This window comes from Cervus canadensis, chromosome 14, assembly GCF_019320065.1.
Source record: "Cervus canadensis isolate Bull #8, Minnesota chromosome 14, ASM1932006v1, whole genome shotgun sequence".
NCBI lineage: Eukaryota > Metazoa > Chordata > Mammalia > Artiodactyla > Cervidae > Cervus > Cervus canadensis.
Window position 1 is genome coordinate 25,208,711 of NC_057399.1, and position 26,060 is coordinate 25,234,770.

Genomic DNA, 26,060 nt, shown 5'->3' on the forward strand with positions numbered 1-26,060 from the left:
TTCCTATGATTTCAGTTTTCTTGGGCAGTAGTAAGGCCAGGAAGAGCCAGTGGTGATCACTCTAGTGGGAAGACAGACTATATATCTATATATTATCTCCTGCTGGTTCTCCCCTCTGTGTTTCCAGTTTTGGAAATATAATAGTTTGAAATTAAAAATTAAAATTCTCCCTTGTTTATATTATTTTAATTGGACATCAGTGATCCAGTTTACTGGAAAATAGAACTTTTGGAGGGGGCAGTTAGGGTTATGGGGATGGTCAAAGGTGTATTTGCTCTCCTATTTAAATATTTACTTGAGGTTGAAGCCTTTTAATAATGACTTACTCACATAAGTACAGTACTAATTGTAAAGAAATTTGTCAGTTCAAGTCCTGAGCACCAAGGTACAAGGCAACTAATATTCAGTTCTTTTTTTGAGAATCCATAGCATTTACCCTCTAAAGTGACTTGGATTTTAGCTGTGGCCTTGACTTGAGAAATAAATCTCCAAGTTACTATGCAGTAAACTTCAGAATCATTTCTCTTATTGTTTATAGCAGGGCAAGCTGAAAGTTATAAAATTTTTATCAACAAGGAGTTCACAGTTTTATGTCTGATTAAGGACATGTACTTCTGATTATTTATAATATGTGTCCAGATTTTAAAAACCTGCATTATCATAAAATCAGCTATGATGTATAAATTGATTGAAAAACAAGCCATAGTTCTTGTACCTCTTTTGAAAGAAAAGACATATATCATAGCATGGTTTTTATAATATACATTTTTCATTTGTTGATGGCAGATAGTTAAAGCAAAAATCTCAAAACCATCATACGAAAGCTTTACGCATAATTAGTAATGGAAACATGATTGTCTTTCAACCTTTTTTTTTCCCATTGGGAGCCCATTCTATATTAGTGTGTATAGAATTGCCTTATACTTTTTAAGAGCTACTAAATATCTTTTTATTTGGATTTATATAATGTGGTTAACCATTCTCCTGTGGATAGAAATTTATACTGTTTCCAAACTTTTGCTGCTATAAACAATGATGCAAAGAATGTCTGTGTCCATGTCATTGAGCTTTTGGGTACTCAATACTCTGCGGAGTAAATACCTAGCAGTAAAATTGCTGGGTCCTAGAGTCTGTATATTTTTTTTATTTTTGATAAAGATAGCCAAAATGTCTATTAATTTACACCCTTACCAGAGGTTTGAGAAGATACATAATTCTTCACATCAAACTTTTAAATCTGTACCAGTCCTGATAGGTGAAAAAATGGTATTTGAACACTTTTAATTTACACAGCTCTTCTTACAAATAAGAGCATTTGAAGTTATTTATATTTTATTTTCTATGAACTCTCTGTATTTTATGTTCTTTTTGTTCAATCTTAGACTGTTCCTCCTTTTCTGATTTGTGTAAACACTTTCTATATTGGAAAACTATGCCTTGGTGATCAGATTTGCAAATATTAATTTTCCTTATTTGCCATTTATCTCGAGGCATCTTAGTGATATGCTTTACCATGAAGAAAATTCAGTTTTTTTAACCTATTCAATTTATGAATTTTTTTAAAATTTATTTTTATTAGTTGGAGGCTAATTACTTTACTTTATGACTTCTCCCCACACAACACATGCACACCCCCTCCCTTCTTCCCTTCCTCTCCTTCTTCCTCTACCTCTTCCCCTCTTTCTTTCTCTTGCTTGTAGGATTTTATCTGGAATTTATTTTGGTATGAGAGATATCCAACCTTAGATTTTCCTAAATGATTTCCCAGTTGTCTAAATGTTTAATCTAGTTCTTCTACATGCCACTTACGTCATAAAGTTCCACATTTAATGTCTAGACTCTATTCTGTTCCATTGATCTTTTTATGCACAGAACCACAATATTTTAATAGCAGTAGACATAATAAAACTAGTGTTCATTATACCCCCTCTTCATTAGAATTCTTTTCTAAAAATTTCCCTTTTGTACACATTTATTTTCCATGTAAACTAAATAAACAGCTTGTCACAGGTCTAAAAAATATGTTGCAATTGTTTTTAAGATCTGTGCATCTGTTTTCTTAAGTGTTATTCATTTGTGAATTTAGTGAGAGGCTATTTAATTGGATTTTGGCATCCATATTATACTGACTTTATACAGATAACTTGAAAGAGTTTATTGTTTTTAATGCTTTGGAACTGTTTCAGTAATATTGGAGGTATCTTTACTTTAAAATTTGGTATGGTATCAGAGCTATTTACATAATCCTTATAGATTTTTTTTTTTGTTTCCTGGGAATATCTGAGACTTGTGCTTGAAGGTATAACAGAGGGAAGAGGAATCGCTTTTCTAATGTTTCTTCAATTTTATTTTCACCATTTAGGCTATTTATATATTCTGCTTATATAAAGACTTTATTTTTTAGAGCAGTTTTAACTTTACAGTCAGATCAAGAGGATGGTATAGAAACCCTCTGCTCTCATATGCATAATGGACTCACCTGTTAACAATATCATTCACCAGAATGGTACATTTGTTTTCACTGAGGATGAAGCAACATCATCACCCCAAATCCATACTTTACGTAGGGTTCTTGGTTTTGTATGTTCCAGTGGGTTTGGACAAATGTATAATGACATGTATTCATCATTATAATATCATATAGAGTATTTTTACTGTCCCCAAATTCTCTGTACTCCACCTATTTATTTCTTATCCCTCTAGCTCTGTTTTTGTAAATTATATTTTCCTAGTTAACCATGCATTTCATATAGAAGTTCAAATTCATTTTCAAATTGCTGAAAATATTAGCAGTATCTTATTTCTTTTAATTTCCTCTTTTGTGATTATTTTCCCTTTCACTGTGTGTGTGTGTATGTGTGCATGTCTCTGCAAAAATACCACTTTTCCTTGGTTGTGTTTATTGTTTATTCAATTGTGTTTTTTTTTTAAAGACTCATTTCTTATATTTTAAATTAATTCTATAATATTTCCATATACTAATTATTTGTTTTTCATTTCTCTTTACTTTTTTTTTCTTTTTGTATTGCTTAGTTTCATTTTCCTCTCCTGTTTCAAAGTTTTTGTGTAGACTGTTTATTATTCAGTAATTTTCTTTTTCATTATTACATAAATTTTTTAAGACTGAATTTGTTCCTAAACAAACTTTATCTATTTTGTATCATTATTAAGATAAATTTTATTATCTGTGTTTGCTAAGTATTCCATAATTTTTAAAATTTATTTCTTCTAACTCACATGTATCTGTACTAATTATATTTTGGGGAGATTTATTGAGGTTTTTTAAATGGCCTAATACTTGTTCCTTTGTGATTATTTTTACTTCAACAGAAGTTTTTTGTTTGTATAAAGATTATAGAAATTTATATCAATTACCTTGATAAATTTGACCCTTAGGTGTAAGAAGACCTAGTTTATTTCTGGTCTACTTGATCTTTTGTTAGTGGGGGAAAAGGAATTCAAATTCTCTATCACTAATGTGATTCTATCTATCTTCTCATTGTGTTTCCTGTAGCTTTTGCTTTATGAATTTTAATGTAATTATATTCACAGATGTTATAACTGGTAAACCTTCAGTGGCTTGAAATCATCATTGAATGCCTTCTTTTTTTTTTTTATTTAATGTTTATAGCCCTGAATTTAATCTGTTTGGTATTAGTTCATAAACCCTTAAACTCCCTTTGTTTACATTTCCTTAAATACTTTCACTTACCCTTTGATTTTTCAACCATCCTTAATCACCTTGTTTTAAGTGTTTAAGGTGTATCTCAGGTATTGCATATAGTTGTTTTGCTTTCAAGAATATCCATCTTTCATTATACCCTGAGGAAACCAGGATTGAAAAAGACATGTATCCCATTGTTCATTGCAGCACTATTTATAATAGCTAGAACATGGAACCAACCTAGATGCCCATTGACAGATGAATGGATAAAGAAGGTGTGGTATATATACACAGTGGAGTATTACCCAGCCATAAAAAGGAACACATTTGAGTCAGTTCTAATGAGATGGATGAACCTAGAACCTATTATACAGAGTGAAGTGAGTCAGAAAGAGAAAGATAAATATTATATTCTAATACACATATATGGAATCTAGAAAAATGGTTCTGAAGTATTTATTTACTGGGCAGCAGTTGAGAAACAGACAGAGAGAATGGATTTGTAGACATGGGGAGAGGGGAGGAAAGGGTGAGATGTATGGAAAGAGTAACATGGAAACTTACATTACCATATGTAATATAGACAGCCAATGGGAATTTGCTGTGTGGCTCAGGAAAGTCAAACAGGGCTCTGTATCAACCTAGAGGAGTGGGATGGAGAGGGAGATGGGAGGGAGGTTCAAAAGGGAGGGGATATTTGTATACCTATGGTTGAGTCATGTTAAGGTTTGACAGAAAACAACAGAATTCTGTAAAGCAATTATCCTTCAATAAAAAAATAAATTAAAAAAGAATATCTTTCAATAGATAAGGAAATTCTTTTTACAATTATGTATAATGACCAGTTTAGCATTCTAAATTTTGCCATTATATTTAGTACTATATGTACTCCTGTTTCTTTAGACAATTTATTGGCTCTCTCCTATATATGGTATTTAAATAGATATACTTTCATTTTGTCTCACTTTCCTTCCCTCATGACCTTCCCTTCACAATTCTGGGGAATTACATTTTTTACTAGTCCTGAAATTTAAATTATATCTTTGAATAGCTCTCTCTATTTGATTTATCACCTATATATGATACCTTTTGAATCTCCAGTGCTAAAAAAGAGAGAATGTCAGCATACATCCACTACCATCTGCTTCTTTGTCATTTAAATTTTGGTAGTTATATTATTTCTATGTTTCATATTTCTTTTACTGTAATGGCCACAGGGTTGCATTTTTTTCTTTATCCTAGAATCAGATGGCTCCAGTAGCCTCTCTAATTTGCTGTCTTACTCCATTTTCCTCTTTTTCAGATGAAACTTAGCCTCTAATTTTCGAGAAATTTCAAACTCCTTCAAGAAAACTTTCTTGGAACAATATTCTCTGAGTACTTATATGTTCAAAAATGTTTTTCTGTGGCTTTTATACTCAAATGATTGTTTAACTGGGTATAAAATTCTTGGTTCATGCTTTTCCTAAGATCTTCCCAGGCATCACTCACTATGTGCTAGTTATATACTATATGCTAGTTATATACTGTATGCTATATGCTAGTTATCTACTCTGGAGAATTATGTGAACAATTGACAGAAGAACAAGAGAGGAGATTTTTAAAAATCATAAAATCTATAATAAATTCCCCCTATAGCGAAGCATTTCAAAACAACATCCAATAGACCTCAGTTGTATCTAAAATCATTATTGTAGCATATCATGTGATGATGATATATATAACCATGTCCCAGGGTGTTAAGAAAAGTGTAAATTGCTTTCAGTGTTAAAATTCAAGAAAATGTAAATTTGTTTACAAATATCTTTCCACTAATTAAAAAGTCTAATATTTTAAACATCTTGCAATTTTAGGTAATTAAAAAGTTTGGTTCTCTGACGTTTATTTCTTAAAGACTTAAGGAAAATATGATTCTTCTCCTATAGCAGTTCTCAGTGGGAGAACACGTATGTCATATTTACTGGAGAAGATTTTTAAACAGATGATTATACCACTTTTTCCCTGCCATTTTCATTTGAAAATTTGTAATTTTGTACAAAATGAAATATGATAGTGAGAAGCAGATGGGAACATCGTTGGACCAAATTTTTCAAAGCAGGCTTCTTGATGAAGTGACTCTTGAGCTGGATAGATTTATGTCAAGGTAGAGGAAGAGGGAGATTATTTGTAGATTCTGGAAAAGGATATGTTGGTCAGAAAGTGCCACATAATTAGTACCACTTGTAAGGCCCCTATTTATAGTGTTGCTGCTTTTTCTTATTGATCTAATATATGAGTTGTGCACCTGCCTTTGTCCAGAGGCAGCATTTTCTATGTCTGAGAATATGAATCAGCAGGGCTGACAGCAAATGAAGTTTTTTTTTTTTCCATCAGTTATGTGATTAGAGCACTTCAAACAGGATAAATTCCAAAATGCTGTCTTAACCTGATTTCCATTCAGACTGGAGATTGGTTTAAAAGAATCACTGAATGATTCTCAGTCTAGATCTCTTGAGAGTTTCTGTCAAGTATGGGTCTAGGACTTCAGAGAAGCTCTGAGAAAAAGTTTTCTTATGAGAAAAAACAGTCGGATTTGCTTTCCGTTAACTGCTCAGCACAATTTTTATTGCTCTGGGTATTTGGGGTGTGTTAGGGGAAATATTTAATGACAGATGTGCGTGTTTTCTTTTAATATTAAAGAAAAATAGTTACCTAAACCTTGGCATATTTATATTTTAGTAGTTCCTGTGTGGAAATTATGTTCTAAAGGTTCCAAGATCTGTGTTAAACACATGGAGATTTTAAAACAGGAGCAAATTAACCCATGCCTTTCAGCACACTCAGAATATTTACAGTAATTTCTAGTCTTTTCTGTTTCCTAAGATATAGTTAAAGATATTTTATATTCTTTCTGTAAAGAGAGTGCAGAGAAAAAGAGAGTGAGCCGGGCAGTCAAGCAAGAAAAGGGAAATTTATTAGAGGGAAAAGAGAGAGTGACTGGCTCTTAAGGAGAACTAGTATCCTTCCTTTCTGACAGGGTCCTTCTTATACCCCACCACTGAAAAATTCTCTGAAGGGATGGTTAATTTTTAGTCTGTAATTGAGTCCTGTGGTCACGTAGCGGGAGGTCTGAAATCTGGTGGCCTTGCAGCTTTGAGAAGATAGGTGCCAGTGAGAAAACGGAATACCATCTGGGCAATTTGGTCAGTCTTACAGATCACAGTGATTTTATTCTTTGTGAGGTCGACATAATGAGCCATCTTATCAATGAGACCCCATGTGGGCCCTATCACTTTCGTTCTTTATTCAACACACATTTGTTGAGCATTGTGAATTGGGGAAACAGAGGTTTATAAAATACCTCCCGTACATTCCAAGAATCCATGGAAGCAGTTGTCTACAGACACCAAATCCACAGGAACTTTGGGAAGTACATAGAACTAAGTGGGAGCTCTGTGCTGTGTTTGGCATTTCCTGGTCTCAGGGCTCCTTAAGCATCCAGCTTCTATTGCTCAAAGTTTGTGGCCTCCCTGTGTATATCATTAATAAGTCAGGCCTGTGGTGTGTCCTTCTCATTGCCTATTTACCTTCTAATCAGTTCTTACTCAATATAAGAAAATGTAAAAGTTGTCATTTATACTAGAGTAGTTTATGAAGTGTTTTTAATCCTAGGATTTGTGGACAGAGGAATTGCATCTCTGAGCTTTATTAACTATGTGATATTAGGCTCTTAATCCGATCTGTAAAACAGAAATAGTATGAAGGATCCTTAAGACTAAATGAGGTAATGTAAGTCAAAGACTTTGCAAAGGGCCTGACATATGATAACTGTCAATAATTATGTGTATGTGGCATATATTCCTCTCACAATGACTGTTTTTAATAAATTGTGAAATCCTTAAAGGCAGGAAGCAAGTCCACTCAGTTTTTTTGAGGATTGGAGACAGTCTGTTCCATGAGATAGTAATGGAACAAATGTCTGTTCAATGAGGGAATGTTAATAAATTATGCTGCTTAGATCTTCAAGAGAAAGCATGTTCTTTCACGGTTCCAAGGACTTGGGCTTGCCTTATTTCTTATAACCAGCAGTGTCAGCTAGAGTACACATTAAGTTGGGTGCTGAGTTTGAAAGACCAACCTAGACAGCATATTAAAAAGCAGCATTACTTTGCCAACAAAGGTCCGTCTAGTCAAGGCTGTGGTTTTTCCAGTGGTCATGTATGGATGTGAGAGTTGGACTGTGAAGAAAGCTGAGCACTGAAGAAATGATGCTTTTGAACTGTGGTGTTGGAGAAGACTCTTGAGTGTCCCTTAGACTGCAAGGAGATCCAACCAGTCCATCCTAAAGATCAGTCCTGGGTGTTCATTGGAAGGACTGATGTTGAAGCTGAAACTCCAATACTTTGGCCACCTGATGCGAAGAGCTGACTCATTTGAAAAGACCCTGATGCTGGGAAAGATTGAGGGCAGGAGGAAAAGGGGATGACAGAGGATGAGATGGTTGGATGGCATCACCAACACAATGGACATGGGTTTGGGTGGACTCCGGGAGTTGATGATGGACAGGGAGACCTGGCATGCTGTAGTTCATGGGGTCGCAAAGAGTCGGACATGACTGAGCGACTGAACTGAACTGAACTGAGTTTGAAAGACCTAGGGTTGATATTATTGTATCATTGTGTAGATTATAAAAGAAAAATGCATAGAATTATAAAAGAAGAAAAAGGAACTTATCTATAGGTGACTGATGATGCATCCACCTCAGTGAGGCTATTTAACATTTATAAAAAAATGGATCAATATATCTCGACACTTTCAGGAGCACTACAACCTATTGATAAACAAATGGAACAGGATGAAAACACATGTAACCATACTTAAAAAGATTCAGTTATTTTAAACGATATATATACAATAATTCTGTCTGTTCATTTACCCATATATCCATTTAGCAATTGATTATTTTTATACTTAATCTATAGAAGAGGCTGTCTATCTACCATTCATTCATATGGCTATTTATTACCCTCTCTCCATCTTTGTAAACATAAAAAAAAAAATTCTGAGGATACAAACTAAACTGATAAAAACAAATATGCTGGATGTTGGAGTGGACAAGGGAAATTTTTTCTCTTGTTTTGAGAAAAAGTCTCGAGACTTTATAACGTCTCATAAGGAGAATCCTTCAATGAATTTTGTGTTTGTAAGCTCTATTTAGTAATTAAACAGAAAGCCCATGACACTATCTCCTTGTTGAAAGTATAGTATCCCATGTCAGAAGATGCTTTGCCTGTGTTCTCTTCGAAGAGTTTTATGGTATTGTGCTTAAGCCTTAAATTTATTTTGAGTTTATTTTTATGTATGGTATGAGAGTGTGTTCTGACTTCACTGATTTACATGTGACTGTCTTACTTGCCTGACACCACTTGCTAAAGAGACTGTCTTTTCCCCATTGTATATTTTTGTCTCCTTTCTGGAAGATTAATTGACCATAGATGTGTGGGTTTATTTCTTGACTCTGTATTCTGTTCCATTGATCCATATGTCTATTTTTGTGCCAATATCATGCTCTTTTGATTACTGTAGCTTTGGAGTATTGTCTGAAGTCCTGATTTGTTCTTTTTCCTCAGGATTGCTTTGGCAATTCTGGGTCCTTTATGACTCCATATAAATTTTTAGGATTATTTGTTCTATTTCTGTGAAAAATGTCATGGGTAATTTGATAGGGATTGAATTAAATCTGTCGATTGCTTTGGGTAGTATAGTCATTTTAACAATACTAATTCTTCCTCTATTAGAAAACTTTAATTTGAAGTTTAAATTTCCCATATTTTAAGACACGCTTCTTTCAATTTTTTTGGTATATTACTTTTAATAATATATTAATAGTGGTATACTTTTCTTATTTGATTACACAAAACTAAGTTTAGAATCCTACATGAAAAAAATAGACTTTGGGATGTTTGTTTTGTCCATTCTTTATATTATGTCTATTTTCTTTCCCCAGAAACAGAATTTTTTTTTTCTGCAGTGTACCTCAAGGCTTCATATCAGTTTGCTAGGGCTCTCAAAGTTCTCTGAGTAGACATAATCTAGTGATTTACCACTTTCTTACTTATAATACTCTATAGAGTATTCTTGCTTTCCTCATAGCTCAGTTGGTAAAGAATCTGCCTGTAATTCAGGAGACCCCAGTTCAATTCCTGGGCTTGGAAAATCTTCTAGAGAAGGGATAGGCTACCCACTCCAGTATTCTTGGGCTTCCCCTGTGGCTCAGGGGGTAAAGAATCCACCTGCAATGCAGGAGACCTGGGTTCAATCCCTGGGTTGGGAAGATCCCTTGGAGAGGGGAAAGACTACCCACTCTAGTATTCTGGCCTGGAGAATTCCATGGACTGTGTAGTCCATGGGGTCACAAAGAGTCTGACACGACTGAGAGACTTATTTTATTTTATAGAGTATTCCAGAATCCATTCTCAAAGTCCCGTATCTTAAGGAACCTACACCTCTTACTGGAAAAGAGGAAGGAATAGTGGAAGTCCTTACCTAAAGGCCCACATTCAATCATTCATCTGTTGTTATTCTCCGCTGGTGTGTATCAGCTATGCGGAAGTTGTGCTATCAGATTTTCAAATGGAGTTCTATCTAGTATCTAAGATAGCATGTATATTTTCTCACATTTCCATGTCCTTTTTGACTTCACAATAGTCTGAAGGATATGTGATCTTTGATTCTTTGCTCTTCATTATAATTACAATTTTAAGCAGCTTTTCTAGTTTCTCTAAGAATAATAATCAAAACTGTGATTTGTGATTTGCTATAAAGTATTTTTTTGTTGTTGGACAATTAGCTAATGGATATTTATGAAAACAAATAATTTTATCTTATTACAATGTTTTAAATAAATAATTTACATATTCCTGGTAATATAGCTATTTGAAATACAAAGAGTATAAACCTGGGTTGTCATGGATACATACGTGTAGAAGTTTAGTCCATAAATTTATTACAAAATTGACTGTTTTCAGTATGTAATCTAGTGTAACCAAAAAACCACTATTGTAATGAGATTCATTTTCTTTTTCACCAAGGTTATTGCATTAAGCATACTGCTCCTTAATTGTGTGTGTGTGTTTTCCTCTAAAGACATTATGTTGCTAAAGGGCACAGTTTAAACTGTGTGTCAAAATGACTGATCAGTAGTTTGGGTTGACTTTTGCTACCTTTCCTTTCTCTTGCTGATATGTCAAGTCAGGTCTGTATAAAACCCAAAGAATAATGCTTATTATAATGTGTTAGGTCAACCACTGGGGAGCTCATAGAAATTTAATTGACCCAAACAGGGAAAAAAGTAAAACCCTTGCTCCTCCAAAAAAGTCCCCAAATTTCACTGTGCTCTGCTTTTCAAGGATACAATAGCAATTACTAAAAACAGACTAGAAGCAAAAAACAAATTGATACCTAAGAAAGTAGGGGAAAGAGAATATGAATATGTCAGTGGAACCAGATATAGGTCAGGTTGCCCATGAGCAAAGAGTTAGATAAAAATAATTGGATTTACATGAATTTTTACATGTAAATCCATGGCTGATTCATGTCAATGTATGGCAAAAACCACTACAATATTGTAAAGTAATTAGCCTCCAACTAAAAAAAGTAAATGGAAAAAAAAAAATTGGAAACAGATTTTTAGTTTGTTTGAATAGGCCAAGATTGGATAAGACTAAAATTAAAGTGATCAGATGAGACTTTTTAAGGTAACTTTCTTGGATAAAACATGTTGTTCCTGGGTACACAGATTTGAAAATCATGAACCTTATTAAATTTGGAACTCTTACTCATTTTTGTGTTTTTTCTTTCCCACAAGGTTGGCCATAAAGTAAGGGATATTTTGCTAAAACAGAGAAAACATACATTTTGTTTGAGAACTGAAAAATATAAAAGGAAGTTTAGAATGTATATTTTTTTCTTAGTATATATATTTTATTGAAGTATAGTTGACTTACAGTGTTTCAGGTGCACAGCATTTGATTCATTAATCAATTCAGTTCAGTTCAGTCCCTCAGCCATGTCCGACTCTTTGCGACCCCATGAACTGCAGCATGCCAGGCCTCTCTGTCCATCACCAACTCTCAGAGTTTACCCAAATTCATATCCATTGAGTTGGTAATGCCATCCAACCACCTCATTCTCTGTCATCCCCTTCTCCTCCTGCCCTCAGTCTTTCCCAGTATCAGGGTCTTTTACAATGAGTCAGCTGTTTGCATCAGGTGGCCAAAGTATTGGAGTTTCAGCTTCAACATCAGTCCTTCCAATGAACACCCAGGACTGATCTCCTTTAGGATGGACTGGTTGGAGGTCCTTGCAGTCCAAGGGACTCTCAAGAGTCTTCTCCAACACCTCAGTTCAAAAGCATCAATTCTTCGGCGCTCAGCTTTCTTTACAGTGCAACTCTCACATCCATACATGACCACTGGAAAAATCATAACCTTGACTAGATGGACTTTTGTTGGCAAAGTAATGTCTCTGCTTTTTAATATGCTATCTAGGTTGGTCATAGCTTTCCTTCCAAGGAGTAAGCATCTTTTAATTTCATGGCTGCAATCACCATCTGCAGTGATTCTGGAGCCCAAAAAAATAAAGTCTGACACTATTTCCCCATCTATTTGCCATGAAGTGATGGGACCTGCCATGATCTTAGTTTTCTGAATTTTGAGCTTTAAGTCAACTTTTTCACTCTCCTCTTTCACTTTCATCAAGAGGCTCTTTAGTTCTTCTTCACTTTCTCCCATAAGAGTGGTGTCATCTGCATATCTGAGGTTATTGTTATTTCTCCTGGCAATCTTGATTCCAGCTTGTGCTTCTTGCAGCCCAGCGTTTCTCATGATGTACTCTGCATATAAGTTAAATAAGCAGGGTGACAATATACAGCCTTGACGTACTCCTTTTCCTATTTGGAACCAGTCTGTTGTTCTACGCCCAGTTCTAACTGTTGCTTCCTGACCTGCATATAGGTTTCTCAAGAGGCAGGTCAGGTGGTCTGGGTATTCCCATCTCTTTCAGAATTTTCCAGTTTATTGTGATCCACACAATCAGAGGCTTTGGCATAGTCAATAAAACAGAAATAGATGTTTTTCTGGAACTCACTTGCTTTTTCAATGATCCAGCAGATGTTGGCAATTTGATCTCTGGTTCCTCTGCCTTTTCTAAATGCAGCTTGAACATCTGGAGGTTCACGGTTCATGTATTGCTGAAGCCTGGCTTGGAGAATTTTGAGCATTACTTTACTAGCGTGTGACATGAGTGCAATTGTGTGGTAGTTCGAGCATTCTTTGGCATTGCCTTTCTTTGGGATTGGAATGAAAACTGACCTTTTCCAGTCCTGGGGCCACTGCTGAGTTTTCCTAATTTGCTGGCGTATTGAGTGCAGCACTTTCACAGCATCATCTTTCAGGATTTGAAATAGCTCAACTGGAATTCCGTCACCTCCACTAGCTCTGTTCGTAGTGATGCTTCCTAAGGCCCACTTGACTTCACATTCCAGGATGTCTGGCTCTAGGTTAGTGATCACACCATCATGATTATATGGGTTGTGAAGATCTTTTCTGTATAGTTCTTCTGTGTATTCTTGCCACCTCTTCTTCATATCTTCTGCTTCTGTTAGGTCCCTACCATTTCTGTCCTTTATTGAGCCCATCTTTGCATGAAATATTCCCTTGGTATCTCTCATTTTCTTGAAGAGATCGGTAGTCTTTTCCATTCTATTATTTTCCTCTGTTTCTTTGCATTGATCACTGAGGAGGGCTTTCTTATCTCTCCTTGCTATTCTTTGGAACTCTGCATTCAGTTATACATGTACACATATATTATTTTGAAATTATTTACCACTTGGTTATTACAAGATATTGACTATAGTTCCCTGTTCTGTACAGTAAACCTTTGTTGCATATCTATTTATTTTTAATTAGAAATCTATTTTTATTAGAAATCTAGCATTCTATTCATACTAAATCAAACAAATAGAATCAAAATGTCATAAATTTTTTAGTTAGGCAAAAATTCATAGGTTTTCTAAAATATATATATATTATGTACATTATTTATATATATGAATACAAAAGTTTTTCTACTATGCTTAATAAAGGCTTGAGAAAGAACCTCAAAAAAATAATAGAAGAGATGGAGAAATTGGAAAACAAGCTAAATGAAATGGGAGCATTGAGTATGAAATAGAAGTGAAACAAACTAGTTGAAAGTAAAAGATCATCATAGTGTCCAGTTATTTGCTTTTTTGAAAATTTATTTATTTATTTTAATTGGAGGCTAATTACTTTATGGTATTGTAGTGGTTTTTGCCATACATGACATGAATCAGCCATGGGTGTACATGTGTTCCCCATCCTGAACCCCCCTTCCTCTCCCCTCCCCATCCCATCCCTCAGGGTCATCCCAGTGCACCAGCCCTGAGTACCCTGTCTCCTGCATCCAACCTGGACTGGCAATCTGTTTCACATATGGTAATATACATGTTTCAATGCTATCCTCTCAAATCATCCCACACTCTCCTTCTCCCACAGAGTCCAAAAGTCTGTTATTTACATCTGTGTCTCTTTTGCTGTCTCGCATATAGGGTCATCATTACCATCTTTCTAAATTTCATATATATACGTTAATATACTGTATTGTTGTTTTTCTTTCTGACTTACTTCACTCTGTATAATAGGCTCGAGTTTCATCCACCTCATTAGAACTGATTCAAATGCATTCTTTTTAATAACTGAGTAATATTCCATTGAGTATATGTACCATAGCTTTCTTATCCATTCTTCTGCCAATGAGTCCAGACTGCTCATTAGAAATCTATCTGGAGGTCTGGAGAAAAAAAAATAGCAATACCTATACCTAATATCAGTACCAATTTGTATTTTTTTTAATGTCAAGATAATTCTGATATGCATCTGGATTTTAAAGTGATTACAGGTTTTTCTATTAAATCATAGTTTTGATAGTAAGAGTTCTATTATTTTTCAGTTGATCAATCATGATACAATGATATTGAGTAATAGTTACATAATCACAATAGTAAAAGCTATTTAATCAGTTTCACAATCCATAGCCAGACAAAAAATAAAATATAGTTACAATTGCAAGCCATAATGGGAACATGATTAACTTAACAGTATAAAATAATTGCATATAATTCGTGGCAGGGGTGGTCAAGCTGAGTGATGTGGTAAGTGGAAGTGGATACATGCACATGTTTTCATCTGTCCAGCCAGTCTATGTCTTTTGGTTGGTGATTTAGTCCACTTACATTTAAGGTAATTATCAATTTGTATGATCCTACTAACCATTTCTTTAATTGTTTTGGGTTTATTTTCTGTTCTGTAGGTCTGGGCTTCCCTGGTAGCTCAGCTGGTAAAGAATCTGCCCTCAAGGCAGTAGACCTGGGTTCAGTCCCTGGGTTGGGAAGATCCCCTGGAGGAGGAAAAGGCTACCCACTCCAGTATTCTGGCCTGGAGAATTCCATGGAGTGTATAGTCCATGGGGTTGCAAAGAGTTGGACACGACTAAGCGACTTTCACTTTCTGTAGGTCTTTTCCTTCTCTTGTGTTTCCTGCCTAGAGAAGTTCCTTTAGCATTTGTTGTAAAGCTGGTTTGATGGTGCTGAATTCTCCTAACTGTTGCTTGTCTGGAAAGCATTTGATTTCTCCATCATATCTGAGTGAAAGTCTTGCTGGGTAGAGTATTCTTGGTTGTAGGTTCGCCTCTTTCATCGTGTTAAATATATCATGCCATTCCCTTCTGGCTTGTAGAGTTTCTGTTGAGAAATCAGCTGAGAGCCTGATGGTAGTCCTCTTGTATGTCATTTGTCATGTTTCCCTTGTTGCTTTTAATATTTTATCTTTGTCTTTAACTTTTGTCATTTTGATTAGTATGTGTCATGGTGTGTTCGTCTTAGGTTTATCCTGCCTGAGACTCTCTCTGCTTCCTGAACTTGGTTGACTATTTCCTTTCCTATGTTAGGGAAGTTTTCAACTATTATCACTTCAAATATTTTCTCAGGTACTTTCTCTCTTCTCCTTCTGGGACCCCTATAATGTTCACACATTTAATGTTGTCCTAGAGGTCTCTTAGGCTGTCTTCATTTCTTTTTTTCTGTATTCTGTTCTAAAGCATTAATTTCCACCATTCTGTACTCCAGGTCGTTTACCCATTCTTCTGCCTCAGTTATTCTGCTATTGATTCCTTCTAGTGTAGCACTCATCTGTCTGTTCTTTAGTTCTTCTAGGTCTTTGGTAAACATTTCTTGCATCTTCTCCATTGTTTGCCCGAGATCCTGGATCATCTTTACTATCATTATTCTGATTCTTTTTCTGGAAGTTTGCCTATCTCCACTTCATTTAGATGTTTTTCTGAGTTTTTATCTTGTCCCTTCATCTGGGACATAACTTTTTGCTTTTTCATTGTGATTAACTTTCGTAATATGGTTTTTGTTTTAGCTGCTATGGGACTGTGCTTCTTCTTGCTTTTGTCTGCCCTCTGGTAGATGAGTTTAAGAGGCTTGTGTAAGCTTCCTTATGGGAGGGACTGATGGTGGGTCTTGCTCTGGTGGGCAGGGCCTTGCTCAGTAAAGCTTTAATCCAATTATCTGCTGATGGGTGGGGTTGCACTCCCTCCCTGTTAGTTGTTTGGTCTGAGGCAGCCCAGCCCTGGGTTCTATGGTAGGGTTAATGGAGAACTCCAAGAGGGTTTACTCCAAGGGAGACCTTCCCCGCCTGATGCTGCCAGTGCCCCTGTGCCTGTGGTGAGCCCCTGCAGACCCATGTCTCCACAGGAAACCCTCCAACACTAGCGTGTAGTTTTGATTCAGTCTCCTGTGGGGTCTCTGCTCCTTTCCTCTTGGTCTTGGTGTGCACAAGATTTTGTTTGTGCCCTCCAAGAGTGTAGTCTCTGTTTCCCCCCAGTCCTGTGGAAGCCCTATAATCAAATCCCACTAGCCTGCACGACCAGATTCCCTGGCGATTCCCAGTCCCTTTGTCAGATTCCCAGGCTGGGAAGCCTGACATGGTGATCAGAACCTGCCTCACAGTGGGAGAACTTCTTTGGTATTGTTCTCCAGTCTGAGGGTCACTTACCCAGCGAGTATGGAATTTGATTTTATCATGATTGCACCCTTCCTACCATCTCGCTGTGACTTCTTTTCTGTCTTTGGATGTGGATTATGTCTTTTTGGTGGATTCCAGCATCCTTCCATTGATGGTTGTTCAACAGCTGGTTGGAATTCTCACAGGAAGAGATGAGCACATGTCCTTGTCCTCTACCATCTTAGAATGTACATTTTTAAAAGCCAGCTCTACTAACTGATATAGTTAATGGGATACATTTCTATCAGTGGAAAAATACTAAACTGCTTTGAAGATTGTGTACTGTTTATATAAAGTAACAGAATCTGACAGTGCATGAAAAATGCATCTTCACATAGGCAGAAGAGACAGCTTTAATATAAATTGCTAGACAAGCTTCTTTTTATAAATCATCAGTGAAAAATAAATGAGGATGTTACCTTTGTTAAAGTTAGTGTGCTCAAATTAGCTTGGTTGATGTTTTTTGATAATCTGATTTTAATTTTAATATTTAAACATTAGGTTTGAACTCAGGTTAAATTATATGTATAAAATGTATAGAATAATGAAAAGTTTTAAGCAGAATACAGCTGTGAACATACTAGGTAGCTATTCAACATATGCTTGTTGGAGATACTGCTGGGTGAATTTTCTAATATGGCTCACCACGTTTTTGGTGTTGTGAATTTGATAGGAACATTAAAATGTCAGTATAAAATATTCCACTATTTCAATGTGTAAATAATTTGGGTTACAGATAGCAATGGCTATTTGGCATAAGCAGCTGTAGTAATTTCTGCATGCTCTGTTTCCTCACAGAAATGAAATAAGAGACAACTTGGTGAATGCTAAATTTTTACAAAAGAGTCACAAGCTTATCCAATAACATTGCTCCAATAGATGGAGGGAGACTATTAAAGACAGAAAGAGTTTAGTGGAGGTAGGAATGAAGTGCCATCACTCCTATAGTGAAGTGTGTGGTATGACAGAGGTTGGGCATGAGGGAAGCTGTGCATAGAAGATGTAACATTTGAGCTAGTTCAGAGGATGATCACAAGTCAGCCAAGTAGGTTGGGAAAGGAGCACTGGAAGGAGTGGTGTGGCAGACTCCACCTGTACTTTCAGCTCATTTCAGTGCACATTGGCTCAGCTTAAAATTCCTCACATCTATGTGTCCTTGTTTGAGAATTCTGGCTGCTAGAGCTCTGTGTGGTGATCTGGAGTAGTGAGTCACTCAGTCGTGTCTGACTCTTTGCGATCCCGTGGGCTATACAGTCCATGGAATTCTCCAGGCCAGAATTCTGGAGTGGGTAGCCTTTCCCTTCTCCAGGGGATCTTCCCAACACAGGGATCAAATCCAGGTCTACTGCATTGCAGGAGGATTCTTTACCAGCTCAGCCACCATCTGGAAGTGCTGGTGAATAAAATTCTTCCTACTGGGCTACTGAGAGTAGCCCCCAAATAATGACTAATAGGCGTTGGTATACAAATGCCCTGGCTCCCTCAGTCTTTGGGTGGGGTAACTCTGGGAAGCAGATTCTGAAGCATACAAAGCATCCCAATGACACAAAGCTCCAAGCGCTTACTTAGTAACATCCTCATTGTCTCTCCCCTAACTTGTCTCAGTTCCTACTTTCCTGCTGTGTTTCCTGGAATAACTACCAAACACACTTCTTAGCCTCAAATTCCTGTTCCAGGGTTTGTCCTGGAGGGAGTTCAACCTCAGATATTTAAGACATTTCAAAACAGAGTGGCCACCATGTCCAAAGGCATCTTGTAGATGCCTTGTCAAGACATTTCCCAGCTCAAGCTCTTCTCTTGAGAAATAGGAAACTGGAGGTCTAGAGAGATTGATGTCTGGTCCAGTGTTACAAACAGTAAAGAAAGAATTCTACATTTTGGACTCCCAAGTTTAGTGTTTGACACTAGTCAGCATTAAAATTTTTTGTATAACAAAGGTAAATCTTAAGACAGAAATACTACAGCAGTGACAAAACTTTTTCTGCTCACTTTTGAAAACATTCGGACATTGTATACTGGTGTTTTTGATGATATCCTTCATAGATAGGGATCTTAACTGTATTTCAGACCCAGTGAATGGAATTTCAGAAACAATCACAATACAACAAGTATAGTAACAGGGTATTAAAGATGTTATTGCAGAAGAAGCAGCTTCATTTCATGGAAAATCAAGAAGTCATGCCAGCATAATTGGAATTTTGCAGGACAGCAACTAACAGAATTAGAAACATGAGTGAAAATGGTATATAAAAAAATGTAGTCAGCCTGTGAAATATAATAAAAATATATTGTAAGTGGTAGTAATATTTTAAATTCTATTGTTCATGACCTCAGAGAGATGCTTCAAACACTGCCATGTTTTATTACAGATTCAGTCAGATATTGTCCATATAATCTCATTAACTCAGAATACTCCAGGTTTGTTTTGAAAAGTCCCTTTAACTTAACAAATAATGCACAGAAACAAAAGGATATCTTGGAACCAAAAGAGGAGTGAGGAACAACCTACTTGGAATCATCAGAAAAAGAATAGAATCAGAATCAGAGGCCAAAGGGTAGAGTTATATCCATCCTCAAACTAAAAATTAGATGTTCATAGTTTGTTACAGCAATTTTGAACTTGAAAATCCACCTTAAATATGAGTTTTAGTATTTTTGTATTTATGTTAAATACTCAAAATATTTGTAAGTTTTATAAGCATATATAAATCCCTAGTTGCTATTTATAAAGATGTCTGAAGCTAATAAGTACATTGATAAATTATGGTACTTTAATACAACTAATTAAATTATTGAAAGTATCAGTAAGAATCAGAAGCTTAAGAACATGCTAACTGTCTAACTTTCTTAAGTCTTTGTGGAAATTTTAATTTTACATCAGAGTTAAATGTATTACATTAATGTACTTGCTTTTGCTTCTTATAAAAAAAAGTAAGAGTTGTAAAACTGCAACAACAGAAGTCGTATATGCATAATTTCTTATATTTAAACATTATTGAACACATGACAAGTGAGTTGGACATCAAGGGTATTAACTGCCTTTTGTTGTCATTCAGTCACTAAGTCATGTCTGATTCTGCGACCCCATGGACTGCAGCACACCATGCTCCTCTGTCCTCCACTATCATCCTGAGTTTGCTCAAACTCATGTCCCTTGAGTCGGTGATGCTATCTAACCATTTCATCCTCTGCCACCCTCTTCTTCTTTGGCCTTCAGTCTTTCCCACATCAGAGTCTTTTTCAATGAGTCGGCTCTTCGTATCAGGTGACCAAAATATTGGAACTTCAGCTTCAGTATCAGTCCTTCCAGTGAATATTTAGGGTTGATTTCCTTTAGAACTGAGTGGTTTATCTGCCTTCTTCTGAGCATAGTAACTAATTACATTCAAGCACAGCCTCTTGAATCCTGGAGATGACCCCAGACAGAGCCAGCTTCTCTATTCCTCTGCTAAAATCATAGCTTGTTCACATTTATTTTATTATGCATTTCACAGTATGTATTTATACAGTATATTAAAATACAGTATTTTCCTGTATACGTACATGTTTGAATCAGATGTAAGGCACTAGTCCTGTTACTTGTAACTCAGGGCCAGACACATAGTGGAAGCTCAGTAAATGTTTGTGTGGATGGATGGATGAATGAATGAAAGAATTTAAAATATGCTAATTTAGAGCAGTCATTGAGGAAAGTTATTTGCCTGTTGGCTTTAAAGTTACTGTAACATCAAAATATTTTCAAACATCATTCTAGGATGGCACAAAGGACCACACTTGGGTAGATGTCAGGATGCCATATTGAAGAAGAGGAGGAGATAAGAAGAGATAGAATTAGACAATATTAGGAGGACACAGAAGGGAAGGGAAGTAACTATTTTCAAACACCATGCCATTTCTTTTGAAAATGAAAGACATTTTAGAGCAAGGACTTAACACACTGGGAACAAAGTGCCTGAGTTGAAATCGTGCCTCTGCCACTTCTAGCTGTGTGACTGGGAAGTCAGCTTTTCTGTCCTTCATCCATAATTTGCTTCACAGGGCTGTTATCCTAAAGCATACGCTGCAGGTAACAGAAAACTTACTAGCTGCTTAAATACTAAAGGCAATTAATTATCTAGTGTAAGTAGAAGTCTCAGAGATGGTCAATTCTGGGTTGGCTCAACAACTCAGGATATGAGGCTGCTGGGTGCCTTATCTGTCTTTTAACCACTCACTCATGGCTTCAAGATGATTGTTACAACTCCAGGCTCTCCCTTCTCAAGTGACAGCATCCCAAAGTAGGGACAGGTGGAGGGACAATAAGTGGCTTGGCAAGGGAGCTGCAAGAGAACTTGGTACTTTTCATGTTTTTCAGGAAGGGAAATCTTGTCCCCAACCTGCATCTAATTTCTTTCCTTTTTTGATTAGAACTAAAGGTAAGGGAAGCAAGATACAAGCATCTTGTTAGAAAACAAATATCTTTTTCTTAGCTTTTCCAGCAGAAGAGCAAATAAGAAAGTGGTTATGAATGGCAGGTGAGTCACTAGCAGAGTATAGGTCAATTTTGTTGTAAGGATTATTACTGTGTATCCTCATGCCTGGCACAGATTTGATGTTATTATTACTATTGTTATTATTATCAATACTTATTTGATAAGTATTGTGATTATTACTATAACTACTCTAAAATGCATTGAAGAGAATAAATCCAAAATTTAGTATAGATCTTCAATGGTAATATAGACTCCTCCTTACTGCTTACAGTTCTTTTTATAAATTATTTAATAACTCAGACATTACTATTATTCTCCTGAGTGTTATCTTCACTCCTGCCCTTTCTTTACCTGCCCCCCCCCCGCCCGGCCCCCACCGCTTTGGTCTATGTAAATTGCCAACTAAGAGAAATAGTTTGTTCCTGTTTTCAAGACTGAAATATAAACATTGGTTTTTCTAACATACCAAATAAAATGAGTGAAGACTTTTATTTGAATTATTTTTCCTATATCCTCAGGAATTAAGGTTGAGTTTTACCTCAGAGTTTCACAATGTATAAACTTTTCATTGTAGAGAACCTCTTGAGGTAATAATTAGCCACACAGCCATTTCTATGTGGACTATTTAGCTACAGGAAAATTCATCTCATATGTTGTTCTCATCAATTTAATATTTGAGGATGTCACTTATTTCAGTTACAACATGAATTGTGGTAAGAGAGGATAGCATTTGAGAGATTGAATAGCGTGCATTCAGGGAATCAAGTAAGAATACCAAAGAGATAAACAAAACAAACAAAATGAAAAATAACCTCTAGAGAAGAGACAGAAGGATGAAAATAATAAAATCTACAACCAAATTTTTATGCTAGCCAATTAGGAGACCTCTTTCAATGTACTAATCACTAGTGATATTACACAAATTATTCACTAGTATAACTTCAAAGTCAGAAGCCTTGAACAGTATTATTTTTCATGTTTGTAAGTAGAAAAGCAAATAATCACATTTTAAAAATCAATTTTTATAGCAAGCAGAAACATACATGACTATTTGAAATATATATCACAGATATACTCTAGGATCAGAGATAATTAGAATCTTCCTGGGAAACACGTTGTGATTTCCATTTATTAAATGGTTGGAGTATTAGGAAAATGGCACTAAAACATAGACCTATTGTTTGTATACTATAATCTGTTTCTTTTTTAAAAAATTGTTTCATTAAGATGTAATTTTAATACCATAAAGTATACCTGTTGGAAGCATACATTTCAACGGTTGGTTTTATTATTTTTAAGTGAAGCAAACACACTGGGGGCAAAAAAAAAGATTAAATAAAGAGAGAATGCTTGGAAAATGCTGATTTCCAATTAGAAGTTCAGGTAAATATTAAAAAAAATCAACTGGAAGACAAATTTTTCATTTAAAATCTCGAAACATATTAAAAGTAATATTTATGCACTGTATCATTCTCTGTCTCCTAAGTTCAGGCACACTCAGTGTTAGCGCAGGATCACCTACCTGGGAACAGAAATGCACCAGCTTTTCTCCTCAGATAACTGGGTCAAATATAAACAAAAATAGAGAGGGAAAGCTGGGGGTGGGGGGTGAAGGAAGCCGGGAGACTTCTGGTATGTGAATTTGACAAAGAAAATTTTGTTGTCATGCTTAATTTTCTTCTTTCTTGATTTCTAATATTTCCTCTTTCCAAAGTTTCATAGTCTATTTCTAATTGTGGAAGTTCCTTGAACATAGATTTTTCAGCTGCTTAAATAATGTAAAAAGGTTACTTTCCTAAAAATAGTACTTGAAATGTGTCGCCCAAGCCTGAAGCTTCCTTTTGGACATTTTACAGAACTCTTGAGTCTTTTGCATATGAGCCTTTCAGTGACACATCAGAAGTAAGAAACTGATGAGGATTACAGCTCAAAGTCATGTGCTCCTCCATGTGGAAAATTAAAGAAAAATAAGAGAAGAACCATCTTCTTAAAAAAAGGATTAAAATAATTTGAATTTCTTAGCCATTTTGCCAAAGTTTATGTTGACACAATTGCCAAATATATATGTTGTCTATAATCCCATTAATGACTCTTTAAAACTCAGTTATCATTTCTTCATGTTATTGTGTTATGCTCAGACACGCTTGTTTTAAGTATTTACTTAAGTGCTAATGATAATCTGTTCACTTGATATTTGTTGGACTATTAGATTTGTATTTGCTATTCGTTCTTTATACAGCGAAGAAGCTATACCAAATGTAATAGATTTTTTGTCTTGGTCTAACGCTGTGAAAATGGTGGCATTTAATCTTTATTTCTTTGAAGTAATCTCTTTTCCTTCTTTGTCTGTGCTGTGCCTGTGCTTAGTCGCTCAGTCGTGTCTGACTCTTTGCAACCACATGGACTGTAGCCCTCCAGGCTCCTCTGTCCATGGGGTTTCTCCAGGCAGGAATACTAGAGTGGGTTGCCATGGCCTCCTCCAGGGGATCTTCCCAACCCAGGGATCAAGCTCAGGTCTTGCGCATTGCAGGCTGATTTACCATCTGAGCCACCAGGGAAGCCCTCCTTCTTTATCTATTTTGGGTGAATTTCAGTGCTGTTTTAAGTGAAGTTTTAGGGAAAAGACACAACATAAAAAATAACTTTTGCATTATGAAGCACGTGCTTGGCACATTATGTTTACCTCCACTCTGGAAGAAAATTTTACCTTTGGGTCTGAAGTTAAAGGAAAATTTGGTATTAATCACTAAAAAATGAAGAATTAATATTTGTTTTCTTTAATTGACATGGTTTGCTTTCCTTCCCCTAGTTTTGTCTCACTCTGATCTGTTTTCTGCAGATGTGTGCATGCTAAATTGCTTCAGTTATGTCCAACACTTTGTGACCCGTGGACTATAGCCCGTCAGGCTCCTCTGTCCGTGGGAGTCTCTAGGCAAGAATACTGTAGTGGGTTACCTTGCCCTCCTCTGGGGGATCTTTCAACTCAGGGATCAAACCCGTGTCTCTTACGCATCCTGCATTGGCAGCTGGGTTCTTTACCACTAGTGCCACCTGGGAGGCCCCAAGAGTAGAGTCATTTTCTAAAATGCAATCCTGATCACAAAACCCGGAAACCTCCCCCACCCCATCCAGTTTAATGATACAATTCAAGCATTTTAGTTTGAACTGTAACTATCCACCTCCAGCCTATTGTTTTGCTACACAAAACTTCCTGTATTCAAAACGTACCATGGGTACTCTCACTTGTTTGTCTTTACCAGTGAATCTTACAATCTAGAGGTTATCTTACTCTCATATCTGTGGCTAAATTGGCCAAATTCTTGTGCTTCTAGAAACTGAATGTCTCTCTGTGCTCCAGACTGAGAGGCTATCCCAAAATACTCTCCCTCCTGTCTCCCTTCAGCATGTTGTGTGTGTCCCTATTTAGATATGGATTAAGGGGCAAACCTGGGAATACCTACCTGGTCCCTGTTCGGTAATGGGCATTTGATTTTCTTAGACATTGATAGTATCACTGGAAATGTTCCAAAGAGGAGGCTTTTGCATTTATTAGAGCTCCTTTCAAGGAGACCAAGGCATGTGGTTGGGAAACATTGATTGAACAGTACATAGGGTTGAAGAGTGAAAATTCCCAAGGAGTAGATTCCAGTTGTTAGATGGTCCTTGTCCCAAACTACCTTCTCAGGTATATGAGTCTCAGTACCTGAGACACTTTTGAATAATCAGATCGAATGTTTATATTTGCTGTTAGAGCTGAATGACTCAGGGCAATAGAGGAGAGGAGAGGCCTAGTAATCTTAAATCATTCCCCACATGATACTCAACTTACTCCAAAGTAAGGCTTAAATGATTAAATGATTAGTGCTTCTTGAGCCACAACATAAAGAATTGTGTCTTTAGCTCGTCTAAGAGGCAGTCTCTATTCAAGTTTGCCTTTAGTCTGGCACTCACCATGCTATGTAAACTGTTCATTTTCTCAAGTAATGTGCTGACTATGTATTAATCATTTTATATCTTCAGCACCTGGTATAGTTCTGGGCACATAGATGCTCAGAGGGATTTGGTTGGATTAAAATATCTGTCCAGTGAGTTGGCCAAGGTTAATTAAATCACTTTAAAATGGTGTCTTCATAATTCTGCTAAAATCTTAAATTCAAGGTCAAGCTACAAGTGTGGTACCAACTTCCAGACCTAGGGATAGATATTTATGTAACTGCTCAGAAAATAATCAGCAATATTTGTAATATGTTAATAGCTCTTAAAATCCTACTCTATCTGTGAAAAATTAAAGCAGACCTAAAATTTGCAGATTCTTTTTCTTTTTCCCAAAGATAAGCATATGCTGAGGTGTATCTGGCTGAGATGTTTCATAGCATAAACTCCAATAGAATAAAATTCTCTAGCTACATCTATAATGCCACTTGGCTGTGGGTGAATTTAGCCTATGAGATTGTCCCATTGTACAGACCCTGTAGTAAGTGTTAGGCAGTATTCACTTTTTATTCAAAATAGATAATGCTGAAAATGCTTTACTTGTGGCACCATAAAATGGATGGAAACTATCTAGGAAGGAATTAGTACTAAAATTAAAAATGTTAGCTCCAGAAAAAACTCACTAGAACCATCACTCTTACTGTTTTCTAAAATTTACTTTATTGAAGTGTGGTTGATTTACAATGTTGTATTAATTTCTGCTGTATAGAAAAGTGACTCAGTTATACATACATATGTGTGTGCTTAGTCTCTCAGTCATGTCTGACTCTTTGCAATCCCACAGACTGTTGCCCACCAGGCTCC

General features: G+C 36.1%; 1 protein-coding gene across 2 annotated transcripts in view; it reads left to right on the forward strand.

Moving 5' to 3' along the window:
• The window catches only part of TRPM3 (transient receptor potential cation channel subfamily M member 3), a 936,946-nt gene that overhangs the window by 310,628 nt on the left and 600,258 nt on the right, over positions 1–26,060 (forward strand). The gene's annotated exons all lie outside the window — the stretch shown is intronic.